This window comes from Amblyomma maculatum, chromosome 11 (assembly GCF_055883805.1).
Source record: "Amblyomma maculatum isolate TAMU_Amacu chromosome 11, ASM5588380v1, whole genome shotgun sequence".
Classification (NCBI taxonomy): Eukaryota; Metazoa; Arthropoda; class Arachnida; order Ixodida; family Ixodidae; genus Amblyomma; species Amblyomma maculatum.
In genome coordinates, this window is record NC_139354.1 from 8,226,818 (window position 1) to 8,239,266 (window position 12,449).

The following is a 12,449-nucleotide window of genomic DNA, read 5'->3' on the forward strand; positions in this document are numbered from 1 at the left end:
TTCGCCGCATTGAACAACTGGACTACGAAGTCATACACGCCATTCCATTCCCCAGAGCCGACACAGGGTGGCACGCGCAAACTTGGGCCACAGAACTGCGCTCCGAGTCTGTATACATTTTGTTCGTTTACCCGTTTCGTGGTTTTATTTCGTTGTTTTGACTTCAATCACTGTTTTGTTATGATGACTGAATTTCGCTTTATTTCTCTTAACACGTTAGGGTTCCGCAATCCCAATAAGCAGCAGCAAGTGTTACACCTAACAAGTTTGTCGATGTTTTGTTTTTGCAGGAATGCAATTTCCGAAGACCTGCAGAATGTCATTTCCTTGCTTTCTCAGTTTAGTATAGATGTATTTCTTTCTGTGACGAACTCGCAGTGTTGAGGTGTGAGTGCGGTTTTTCTTAATCCTACATTCAGATCGAGTGCTCACTGCACATCCGGTCTCGATGGTCGCTTGATTGCGGTGGCCCAATTTCTCAATAGACTCGCTTCGCCAACGTTTACGCGCCTGTCACGCGTAATTTGACGAATGGGTTCTTCAGGCTCATTGGACCACATTTTCTTGATAATGTTACGTATGTCCTTCTCGGGGACTTTAACTGCGTGCCAGACTCGTGGCGCGACATCAGGGAGTCTCGACAGGGCTCCTCTAATTTTATGCCAAAGAGCCGGGGAAACTTATCCGCTCCCTGCACCTTCAGGACACATGCATCGGACGCATTACATGGTGGCAGTTTTATGGCAACGCACGCTAGGGGGCGGGGTGCAAGATGGCTAGACTGGATCTACGTGCCCTCTATTCTGGCGCCCAATTTACTTGAGTGTGAGTTGCGGTTGGAAATCTCGGTAACCATTTCCTCTAATGGCTATGTTGTGCAGGTGTCACCCGGACTCTTGAACAGCCAATTAATGTACGTGGCGAATGGAGGCATCTGTACTGCATGATAAGTGCCTGGCTGCTAGTCGTGCGGAGCTTCGTGCACTGGCAGCGGGTGTGACGGACTCGACTTCCGCTGGGTGGGTTACCTTGAAGTCACGATGGCAAGATGTTCTCGTGCGCGCGGGGAAAGCGCAGCGCGTCCGTGTTACCGACGCGCTATGACATCCTCAGACCCATGAGTATGGCACGCGATGGCGTCGAGTTAACTTACTCTCCAGCCTTGGTTACTGGAAGTAGCGTGGAAGTAACTTTCTCCATTTTTCGTATTCTTCTGCTCCTCATTTTAGTTTTTTAGTTTTCTGTTTTTTCTTTTGCTGTTTTTGGATATGAGGACCACCAATTGCAATGCCGTATGAGACGGCCAATCTCTATTTTCCCCCCGATTTTATTTCTATTTCCTTTTGTTGTCGACTGTCCTGCTTACTATTTCATTCCAATCTCTTTTTCCTTACGTCTTTGTGTTCTGTACGTCTGTCTCTCTCTTCGTACGTTCTTTGTCATGTTTGTATATCCCTTGTTTTGCTTCTGTTCTTTACTTTTCCGGTTCTGTTTCCTGTTTTTGCTTTATTTATGCAGGTCTGCATGCTACATTAGGTTGTTGTTGTTTTTTTGTTGTTGTTTTTTTCTTCTTATTTTGGCCAGCGTGGATCACCTTGTGACTCGGACCTTGTTTTTTTTTTCTCTCTTTTTAAATTTTTATTATTATAATTTTTATTTCGCTGTTTAAAAAAGCTTTTTTTTTTAATCTTCAGGTTTTTCTCCCGTTCATTTATTTTTAATTGGCTTTAAGCCAGGCAAAGCTTTTACTGATCCAAGCTCCCATTCTTTTTTGTTATGTTTTTTTTTTTCGTTATTCGAGAAGACAAATAAAATAATAAAATGGATGTAATGTGGAAGGCCGGAAGAACAGACATAAGTTTAAAAATGCCTTGGATACATGTTTATAAAATAAAAAGTAGAAACAAGAAAAATAAAGCTGAATATAATTAGGGCCCTGCAGCCTTTTAGAACACTATCCTAGTTTTTATTAGATATATTTTGTTCAAACTCCGAAACTGCCATAGTCTTTAAACGATTGCCGCGCGTAAGCATGCTGAATTATTTCGCTGAGTGTTTAATGGTGTCACCGATGCCCCGCATCTGCAGTAAGTGTAGCATTTTGCAGAAGTATCTCGGAATATTTCAGTTTCTCATTCTTCGCTGTTCTGCCATCGTCTCAGTACGCGCGAAATTCTTGCTACACTTAGAGCTGCCTCGGAGAATGCGGAGAGATATGTAAAGCCCTGCGCGTGCGCATCCGTTACTTAGGTCATATGAGCGTGCGCATAGTAGTTTCATACGTTGAAACAAAGTCCCCTGTTAATTTCCTTCTATTTCCGAAAACAAAAGAAACCGTAGTGACGTGTGCATTCTTCTTCTTTGACGCCTTATGAAGGATGGGGCGTTGGTTTCGCAGAAAGACGAAAAGAAAGAAGAGGTGATAACATAACAAGGAAAATGAGTTTTTTTTTTTATTACATGAAAGTATGCTTCAAAAACTTTCTTTACTACCCAATTCTTGGCCAATCCTCTTCTGTGGGTATGTGCCATATGTTATTTGGACAACAACGGCTGTCGGCCTGAAATGTAGGAAATCTCCTTCCGGGGCGCGGGCATGGAGGGGACTCAAACGAATTCTTTACCTTCCTGAAAAATGCGTATTGGTTCTCATATTTCTCGGGCCTTCTGTTCGTAGTATATTTCTCCGAAATGTTTCACTGATAGAACAAAGAGGAGTGACTACTTGTCCGGAATTTCAATATTGAAGAGCTAGAGCCTGCGACACTTTCCATACTTAGACATTGTATCCGAAATTATTAAGTGCTTCATATGCACAGCAAATTTACTCATCCTTCAGTAAGAAGATTGCTTTATCAGCCCCTTCATTTTCCTAAACAGAAAACAGACATCTGCATTTCGCAACAATTTCTTTGTTCCCTTTTTGTTTTATTTTGGTCTTTGTTTCCCGCGACCTCATGCCGTATCCTTGATAAGATGACCGCGTACAGCTAGTTACTGCGCGTGTGTGATATGTACCTTGCACGCTTCAAGCTGAGTCGCGCGAGGCTAGTATTAACCAAACAGTACGACTCACCCCTTACAGGCGCACTCGGATTGACCTTATCACCTGCACCTTGGTGTATGCCCCCTTACATAAAAAAGGCAGAAGGAAACGCGCTACGACCGAAACGATGGGTCTGAATGGCGTGCTAAGCGCAGACGTATACCTGCTGCCAAAATGCTAAGGCCGGAACCGCTGCGAGAGCCGAGACCGACGGCTCTGTGGGGCTCGTCGCGACTGAACTGAAAGCTAGCACCGCTTCCGACTTTCAGCCGCTCGGCATGGCAAGAGCCATAGGCTATGAACTGCACTACATGCGGGCAAATGATACTAGCGCCTCACCGATGATCAGAAAATATGTAGACGCTTTATGTAAAGCAGGCTCGTCCACATGGAAGCGCAAGTCGCCCGTCGTGCACTTGCCGCCTTCGCTGCCTCCTACCGCCTTTCTGGGTTCCAGGGCACTCGGTTAATTACCCTTGGCAACGAGCGACAGCACAAGCACTCGCCAGCGAATATCGGAATGTTGTTGTTTCTTGGGCACACTTAGCGCGGCTTCCGTCCAGATTAGGAGGAAGGTTTTAATGTGCATTTCTCGTGTGGAAAGTACTGTGCGGACAACTGAAACACACACACACACAAACACACGCACACACGCGCGCGCGCGCGCGCACGCATACACACGACAAAGTGTCAGGCTACACATTAACATAACATGCGCTCAGCTGCCGTGGTCTAAGCCAAGCCTCAAATAAAAGGCAGATGTGAATGATTATTCGGCTGTTGTCTATAGCTGTTGTGTTTATATATATATATATATATATATATATATATATATATATATATATATATATATATATATATATATATATATATATCAGATCGTGCGCAAGAAGCAACGGGTGGTGAAGCTTAACTGCTGCTAAAACATACCAATGCTGCCATCATAGCTCGGCTGTGCATTGCATCTAGCTGAACTTGAGTAAAGAAAACCACGGCGCTCCAAACGCGATGTAGGGTTGTAAGGCCAATGCGTCATGGTAAGAATTGGGGGATGGATTGGCCCAACCTTATTCTAACAGCTTGTGTTGTTGCAACTGTTGGATGAAGGAAAAGAAAGTGCACGGGCCTGCTGACTGGCTCTATAGCTGAACCACCACCGCTGCGTCGTATGGAGAGAGGAGAAAAGAAAGAAGGAAAGAAAAATGTGAGGGGGAGAGAAAGATAAAAAAACTCGCATCGCAACAGCCGCCGTCGAAAAGGATAGAAAGAAAGGTTGGTGGCTGCTCCTGGCCCTACGGGGCTGGGACTGGTAGGTCACTGCCGCTTGTCGTGGGGGCTAGCCTGCCACCACATTTTTATTTGTTTTAGGCCGTCATTGCACCCACTACCGTTTAGGTGGTGGACGACGGCTGTTGCGACGTGCGTCTTTCTTCCCTTCTTTTTCTTTCTACTCTATTTTCTCTTCTGTACGCACGAGGCAGCGGAGGTGGCTCATCTAAAGAGCCACCACCAGGCCCGTGCATTTTCTTTTCCGTCTTCCTTCAGTCGCAACAGCTACAACAGTCGCCGTCCACCACCGAAGCGGCGCCGGGTGCAAGGTCGGCCTGCACAACAGGTTGTACAAACGCAGGTGGCAAACGCACCCGCGCCGCATACAGCGGAGGCCTCTGATTCACATCATCGTAGTGCCGGGAGCAGCCGGATTCCGGTAAAAACCTCCTCGGAAAAATTGCTTCCGGAGTAAATGGCTCCGGAAATCATGACCCCGGAAGAAACATCCCTGCAAAAAAAGTCCCTATTTGCAAAGAAGGAAAAAATGTGCCCAAGCAGGGATTGCGTTTCCCGCGGTGAGCTGCAATGATATGTCGTACAGCGCCTCCACCTTTTGGCTTGAAAGTGACAAAATATCGAATTGATGCTGGCGTTCATGAAATAAAAAATGATGGAAGTGATAACACAGTGGCAGCGCTTCGTTTTTGCCTTATTTGCGGGGGAAATGAGAGCTGAACACCGGCTTTATTGAACGGGAATATTGAAGTGATACGTTGGGGTGAAAATGGTCAACGACCGTTTAAGCCTCTGCCTGCCTTCCCAAATACAGCATCTCCAGGACCAGCGGAAGTGCCGCTAAGATTCTACACCGTCATCACCGGATCATCGTGATATCATCATCATCTTCATCGGAAGGTGTTCGAGGCAGTTCTAGAGAGGCCTTCTATTTTGGGCGGTTCCCCAACACTATGAAACTCCGAGGCGCTTGTACCTTTCTCAGCGGGTAATATTACCTAGCTGATCAGACATGCCTTAACGAACAGCAGAGCTCGGAACCACGCAATATATAAAGAGTCGCATGGCTCTTTCACCATGTTTTTTCGCTGTGCATGTAAAAATGTCAGGCGCCCGGAGGACCCAGGTCCCAAATGATGATTACATTTATCTCAAAGCCGAGAAAGATTGGAATAAAATGTGTATTTGTAGCGACGTGAATTCCGGAAGAATTCATACTGAGGTCGCATTTTTGCCTTGGGAACGATTTTCCTAGTGGCCAATTTTCAGGGCCTTTTTTTCGAGTTAAGTTTGTTTTTTTTATTTTGCTGCATTTTTCTGGAACTTATTTTCCTGGGACGTTTTTATTTACGTGCACCAGGGGCAGCTTCCCTCCCAAGCAGCTTCGGTCTGACGGGTACTTATATGCATCCCTCTGTGGGCTTTGAATGCTTTGTCGAGGCGCTATTTCTTATCTTCTTCACAGGCGTTTGTGTCAGTTCAGTGTCCCGACATAGACGGACGTGATTATGGAAGCGTTCACAATAACGCTGTCGAGATATTAGTACAGGCTTATATGATTAGTAGGGTAGGATTTCTCATGCCAAGAAACATGAGCACCATTCACAACAAATGCATAGGAAAAGACAGAGCTAAAGCCATCGAAAAGGAGATGAGCAAGCTTGACCCGAACACCGTGGCGTACACTGACGCAGCCACCGGGAAATCGGGAGCTGCAGTCGCGGAAGTGGTGGATGGAACCGGAGCCCCTCTAATCACGACAGCGATAAAAATCGGAAATGCGGTCATCGCTAAGAGGTAGCAATTATGATTCGGGTCTGCGTACCTGACTGGTGGAGTAGGGGAACCTCCTATATCGGTAGTCGAACTGTTTTCAATCAATCAGTCAACCAATCAACCAATCATCGGGGTAAAGTTTAGATGTAGTCATCAGTGCGCCGGCCGAATATAGCTATTACCGAGGCAGTACGAACGATCACCACGAACTTTGTCCTTTACCATACATATTTCTGCCGCCCTCCTAGTCTCCGGGGCTTGCAGTCTGCACAACGTTGGTGGAAAGGCGATAGTGAACGCGAAGAGCACACATCGACGACGACAAAACTCTTCCCGTAGGCCGTTTACCCGCTGGCACTTAATGTAATGCCGATGCGGCTGCATGCCGGTTGTTAGTTAAAGGTTCCAGCTCCTAGCATCTATGACAAGACATCGCTAAGAAGCTTATTTTCACAGCCTTTATTCCTTCTTCGCTCAAGCGTTTCTTGTCAGCTTAGCTAACGGGGAGCTGTGTGTTTGTTGGTGATACATGATCCGCATAAACCTTAGCGCACACCTAGACGAGGACAAATGAGGTACAGCGCACACACGAGCTCTATCTCGCAACAGATTTAGTTTAGAACAACAGAGCAGTGAAGTAAATGCTAGCGTGAACAAGCATCACGCAGGCATGGGAAGCCCATTATCAGTGGCCTCGCAAGTACAAAAATTATTTCAGAGATGAGGGTACACATGACTTCGATACACAGTTTTCTTGCAAACTACCAATTATATCTTCCGCGACAATTTCGTGCATCAGTTTACAAATACGCTCCTCGTGATGAAGGTGCATCCATGATAGAGTGGTGAGCAAGATGATTTAGCACTAAGACCAGTTCTGGGAGCAGAGCCTGTATATTTATTTTTCAGATACTCTCAATCCCAATCAGGGATTTTTACAGGAGTGGGTTCTTTGCTCATACAGGCATACACACATATGTACAGAAGGGTAAAATCGATAACTCTTACAATACTAGCAAAAAGAAAAGGAAGCAAGCATATAAAAAATGAAAGATACAGTCATTCACAGGTTGACGTCATCACAGGTTCACATTACACATAGGAAATAAAACAAACACATAATGATGTCATCACTTCCTCGTGGTTGACAATATACAATTCCGGCAAGTTCAACAAATTTGTCGATAGTGGACTGTGAGACCACTTCCTTATCTAAAGAGTTCCAGTCTCGCACAGCTCGCGGGAAAAACGAGAAACTGTATGTGTTATTAGCACAAAAATATTCTTGAAGTGTGAGATGATGCTTATGACGGGTTTCTCTGGAGGTATTAAAAGAAATATAAGTGTCAGGATTTACTTTAATCTTGTTATGCAGGATGAGATACAGAAATTTGAGACGTTGTAGCATCGCTCGGCTAGATAATGTATGAATACCGATCTCGGCCAGCATCTGCATCGGCGAGTCGGTTCGCCTATATCTGTTACAGATAAAACGCGCGGCTTTTCGCTGGACAGCTTCGAACGCAGTTATTTGATTTCGGGTGAATTGAAACCACGCCACGTTCGCGTATTCAACTGCTGGGCGTATAATCGTCTCATAAGCCAGAAGCTTGGCTTCCTTTGTAGAGTAGCGCAGGGTCCTTTTCAGGAACATTAGCTTTCGCATCGCTTTGTTTGCCAAATATTCCACATGAACCGCTCATCCGAGATCTGGTGATAATGCGACACCGAAATACTTATACTGAGTGACAGAGTTCAGGATGATGTTGTCGCAACTGTACCAAAGACAAAGCTTGGATTTCTTTTTTTGTAATTGACATTGATACTGTTTTATTAAGGTTGACGGCCATTTGCCAGTTTGAGCACCATTGGACTATCAAATTAAAATCCTTGTTAAGAGAGATTTGATCTTGGCGCTTTTGCACTTCTCTAAATAGGAGTGCAAAAGCATATATGAACTAGAGTAAGAAAGGGCGCAGCAGCAGAATCGGCATTCGGTTCACATTTCCTGCAGTGGGTGTCAAGAAGCCCTCTGTGTTTTTCTTTCACGTTTCTTCGATGCTCACGAAGTCGGTCATTTACGCATCTGCCGCTCTGATCGATATACGACTTTCTGCGCGAAATTGGTACATGATTGATTCTGCACATTTGACGAGCTTATCTTCGTGTGTCCACTGTACTCCTTTCGTCCTCATCTAGATGTACACTAAGTATTTATACGGGTAAGCTTAGGATGCCGCAAAATAGCCTATCAATCGAGTGCAGTAAATTATTGAAGGTGAGCGTGCAGCCATCTCGATAATAAAGGGAACAGTGAGCTCGCGCACAAGAACGAATCATCTATTTACTTTCTTTTCTCTTCTCCTTTTGTTCCCCTCCCCACGAGCAGTTTAATTACTCGGTATCGCCTAATTAACATCAATGTCTTTTCGTTCTCGTTCTTGTCTCTCTCTCTCTTACCTTGACAAAGCCTTATGGGCGTTATCAGTGGATGGAACGTATGAAGTATAGCTCAGATTAATACGTATAATGGATACTATTTGCTCCTTTTTCAACTACCTAACAATATACAACAGCGAGCTCAACATAGATTTATTTAAACTTCCTGGTTGCTCAGTTGGTTTGCATTCGGTTGCCGATTCCTTGGTCACGGGGTGCATCCCACTGCGGCGGGGAGTAGGCTGGGATTCGTCTGTTATGGAAGATGCTAGCTCAGGCAGTGCAGAGGTGTGCGGATTGGTGAATGGTGATGAACTTTGATAAAGCTGTTTACATGTCGGTATTGGCGGTACGACGGTACGATATTGCAGTAGGTATTGTCGATATTGCATTGTAGGTACGACGAGTGATGCCGTGCCTCCAATCCCACACTTGCAGGAGCACTGCAACGAACGAGCGCCAAACAATGCCATGCGACAAGAGCGACGGTGCACCATCCACTCGCACACTTAGAGGAACACTGTTCAACCAACTCGGGACTTGGAAACAAAATTCAGTCCGCGCTGCACAAGCCCTGGCCTTGCTGGCTAAAGCTGCACAAGGGGCGCGATCTGCCGCATGCAGCAGCAACGCTCAAACTTTCGCATTCTCCAGTGCAGATTCTGCAGTGCTCTCGGAAGTTCTTATTTTATTTTTTGTAGCAATGATACATTTAGTTTTTCTCGTTTCGCACGAGTTGAAAGGAAATACGTCCTCCTATTACTACATAGCCTACAATATAAAACTTTGGCAGTGCTTTAGGAGAAGTATTGAAACCTCAACGTTTTCTTACCGCGAACATCTATGAGGAACCGCTGCGAAAATCGATGTAATATACAACGTCCTACATCCGCATGTGTTGCATGCATTTCAGTTCTTGTATTTTGGGTGGCTTGTCCTTGTTTTATGATTCCCAATGAGATTAACACTGCCACCTTTGTCATGTTCGCTTTATTCGGCGCAGTGTTGCACTATGCCGAGGTTCCATCCACTGTGGTCTCGTTATTTACGGCTTTAGCTCAGTTTCAGTACCATTCACTCGCGGGTACATTATTGCTTACTTGTATGGGGAACCACTACTAGGTCAAATGTGGAAAGCCTCTATTCATTGCAAAAAAAAAGCGTGCGCTGTATTGAGAACTATCAAGACGTAGCTGAACATCATTGCGTTTAGGGCCGAATCGACATTGAGTGATTGTTTAAGCTGCGAATCTCCGAGGTTGCTTTTTCACTATTTGTATCAAAGTATACAAAATATAAGCCACATTACGAATTGAGAAAAATCATACAGGTCTGCCAAAAATTCATGCAAGACAAACTACGGAATTCAGTTGACAAATTCCTAACCTGGTGAACATCTATCCTGACCTGATCGATGTCATGAAAACCTGCTTTTCTCTGCCTTCTTTACGAAAATGAATGATGTTGAAATCAGCTCGAGGGCATAGGCAAAGCAATTCCGGTATACTTGTTGTTGTTATGATCAACGACTATATCTTTTGATATCTTTCTTTTCGCGCTCGCAAGTGATCTTATTTGTGGTATATTTCTTGTCATTATTATATCATTTTTTAATAAAGGTGTTCCTTACAGTTCGCTACATACTTACATTCATTGGTATACGAGAAACCGGGAAGTCCCCCTGTAAAATTGTGCAGTTTTTGTCATATTGTGTTTGCATGGTGTTCAAACTGTGGTTGTATGAATTCTAGGTGTCTCGGTCTAGTCCGGTGGTCATGTGAGTCACCTTTGGCCTCCTTCACCCATGAAATTTCTTTTAAAAATAATAATAGCAACCTATTGTTTAGCTCTGCTTAAACCAGGATGGAAGCGGAAGCTTCCTTTGCCTGGTACATTATTCCCCTGTCCCGCACTATCAATGTAGAGAGCTACATTATTGGGAGAAAAGCTTTAAGCGCATGACGCGAGAGCGTAAGCTACCAGCCCACATGGCATAAGGGGTAACGCGAATGCAAAGGGTTCTGGCAGGCTGATTAATATCACCATCCCATATGAAAGGAGCGACCTCAGTTGGTAGCTCCTGCCCGTGGCATAAGAGCAGCGCATATTCAAATGTCATCACAGGCTGATTCTAATGTCACCCTCCCAAATGAACGGAGAGGCCCGAGTTGGTGCTCTTTCAGGCACCCACCGGCCCTAACGCTGAAGGCTCGAGTTGGTGTCCGTAGTGAAGCTCCCGCTTCAATAATAACCATTCCTTCACAGGAAAGGAAAGGCGAGTATATGTCACTCTTGTTCTGTGGACACCTGACTGCGCCATAAGGGAAGGGAGGAAGGGGTAATGAAGGTGGAAATAGAGAAGGGGGAGCTGAACTGGAAGGCTGCGGAATAAATTCAACCACCTAGGGATCTTTCACCACGCGGCACACTGACGCTTCTCCGTTTCGCCTCCATCGAAATGCAGCCGCCGCGGTCGGGATCGAACCCGGGTACTCCGGCACACTGTTCGGGCGCCTTACGACTGCACCACCGCAACGGGGCACATCCATATTTCAATAAACGAAAACTCAACCCACTCTTGTGATAATCCCAATCGGTACTAAAAATTCTTAAATAATAATTTTTATACGTTGGGCTCTGGAATTTAAACAGTACAAGTTTAAATCTGACAATCATATTGAACGGAACAATCCACATCAAAGAGCACCCATTTAGGAGAATAATGCGCGGTCTTTAATATATGGCACTGAAAAAAGTGCTCTGAAGTGATAAAAACACCTAAACAAGATGATCGGTATGCAAAGGAATTAAAATTGTGTACCATGATATGTCTTCAATTCTTTATGCGTCGCGGCTGAAAACGTCAATCTGCAGTTTGAAATGTGCATGCTTTCTCGAGACAAGCCTCCCATAAAGGACCTCAACTTTTATAACCTCTAAACGATACACTGTGGTGTGTAGTACAATTATTTAATAACTCAAAAATGCACTGATCAACGAATTCCTTTTAGGCAAGACCACGCCAATGTTTACGAAAATCGAATCTGCATTTTCGGCAAAGCACTATCCAAGGCAAACGCGAAGCCGAAAATTGAAATGCAACTATCGATCTAGATTGCAACGTCCATTTTGTTTTGGCTGTGGTCCCATTGAACTATTGAAACACATCATGTGCCGTTATATATTAATACAGCTTCTATAAGATATATGGTAGATGAATGATTGTGCGGGAAAGCTTTAAGGTATTGAGAGGTATGAAGTTAGTCTCACTGAAATGCATGGATTTCCAAATTTCAAACACTCTCAATGCGCTACTGTCATGGCTTGATCTGGAGACAAAATCCGCCTTCTAATATCCCAAATTATGTAGCGTGGCTGAGACACGATTTGCCGTTCAAACTAAACACAAAGCTGCCTTGTTCAAACAGGGAAGTCGAAAACTTCGCGCTCTGGCGTCGCCGAAAAAGAAGACTAGGTTACCTCTTCATTATCGCCACTGTTTTCCCTGAAAAGAAGTCTTTATTAGCGTCACAATTTGAAATCACGGGAGGTGATATTGCATATTAATGAGCGCTACGCTCTTGTACAACACGAAGAATACTCACTGACGCTGTGCGCAAAACATTTTTGCATATTTTCTTCCTTTTGATTCGTCTTCGCAAACGAGCACGACATGCTTGATTCTAATTATTGAGTTTCGATATTAATATCTTAAGACTGAGAACTAAAGGCCAGATGGGACAAATGCGAAAAAGCATCGAATATAAATTCCGTTCAGGGCAAATACCGGTGATTGAATAACAGATTTTCTTTTTCGATAAATGAAGTTCTGCCGTAGCGCCAGCGCGTGCCCTCAGGCGCAATGCGAGCCAATGAGTTCTTAATTTGGTCACTCCAAGAA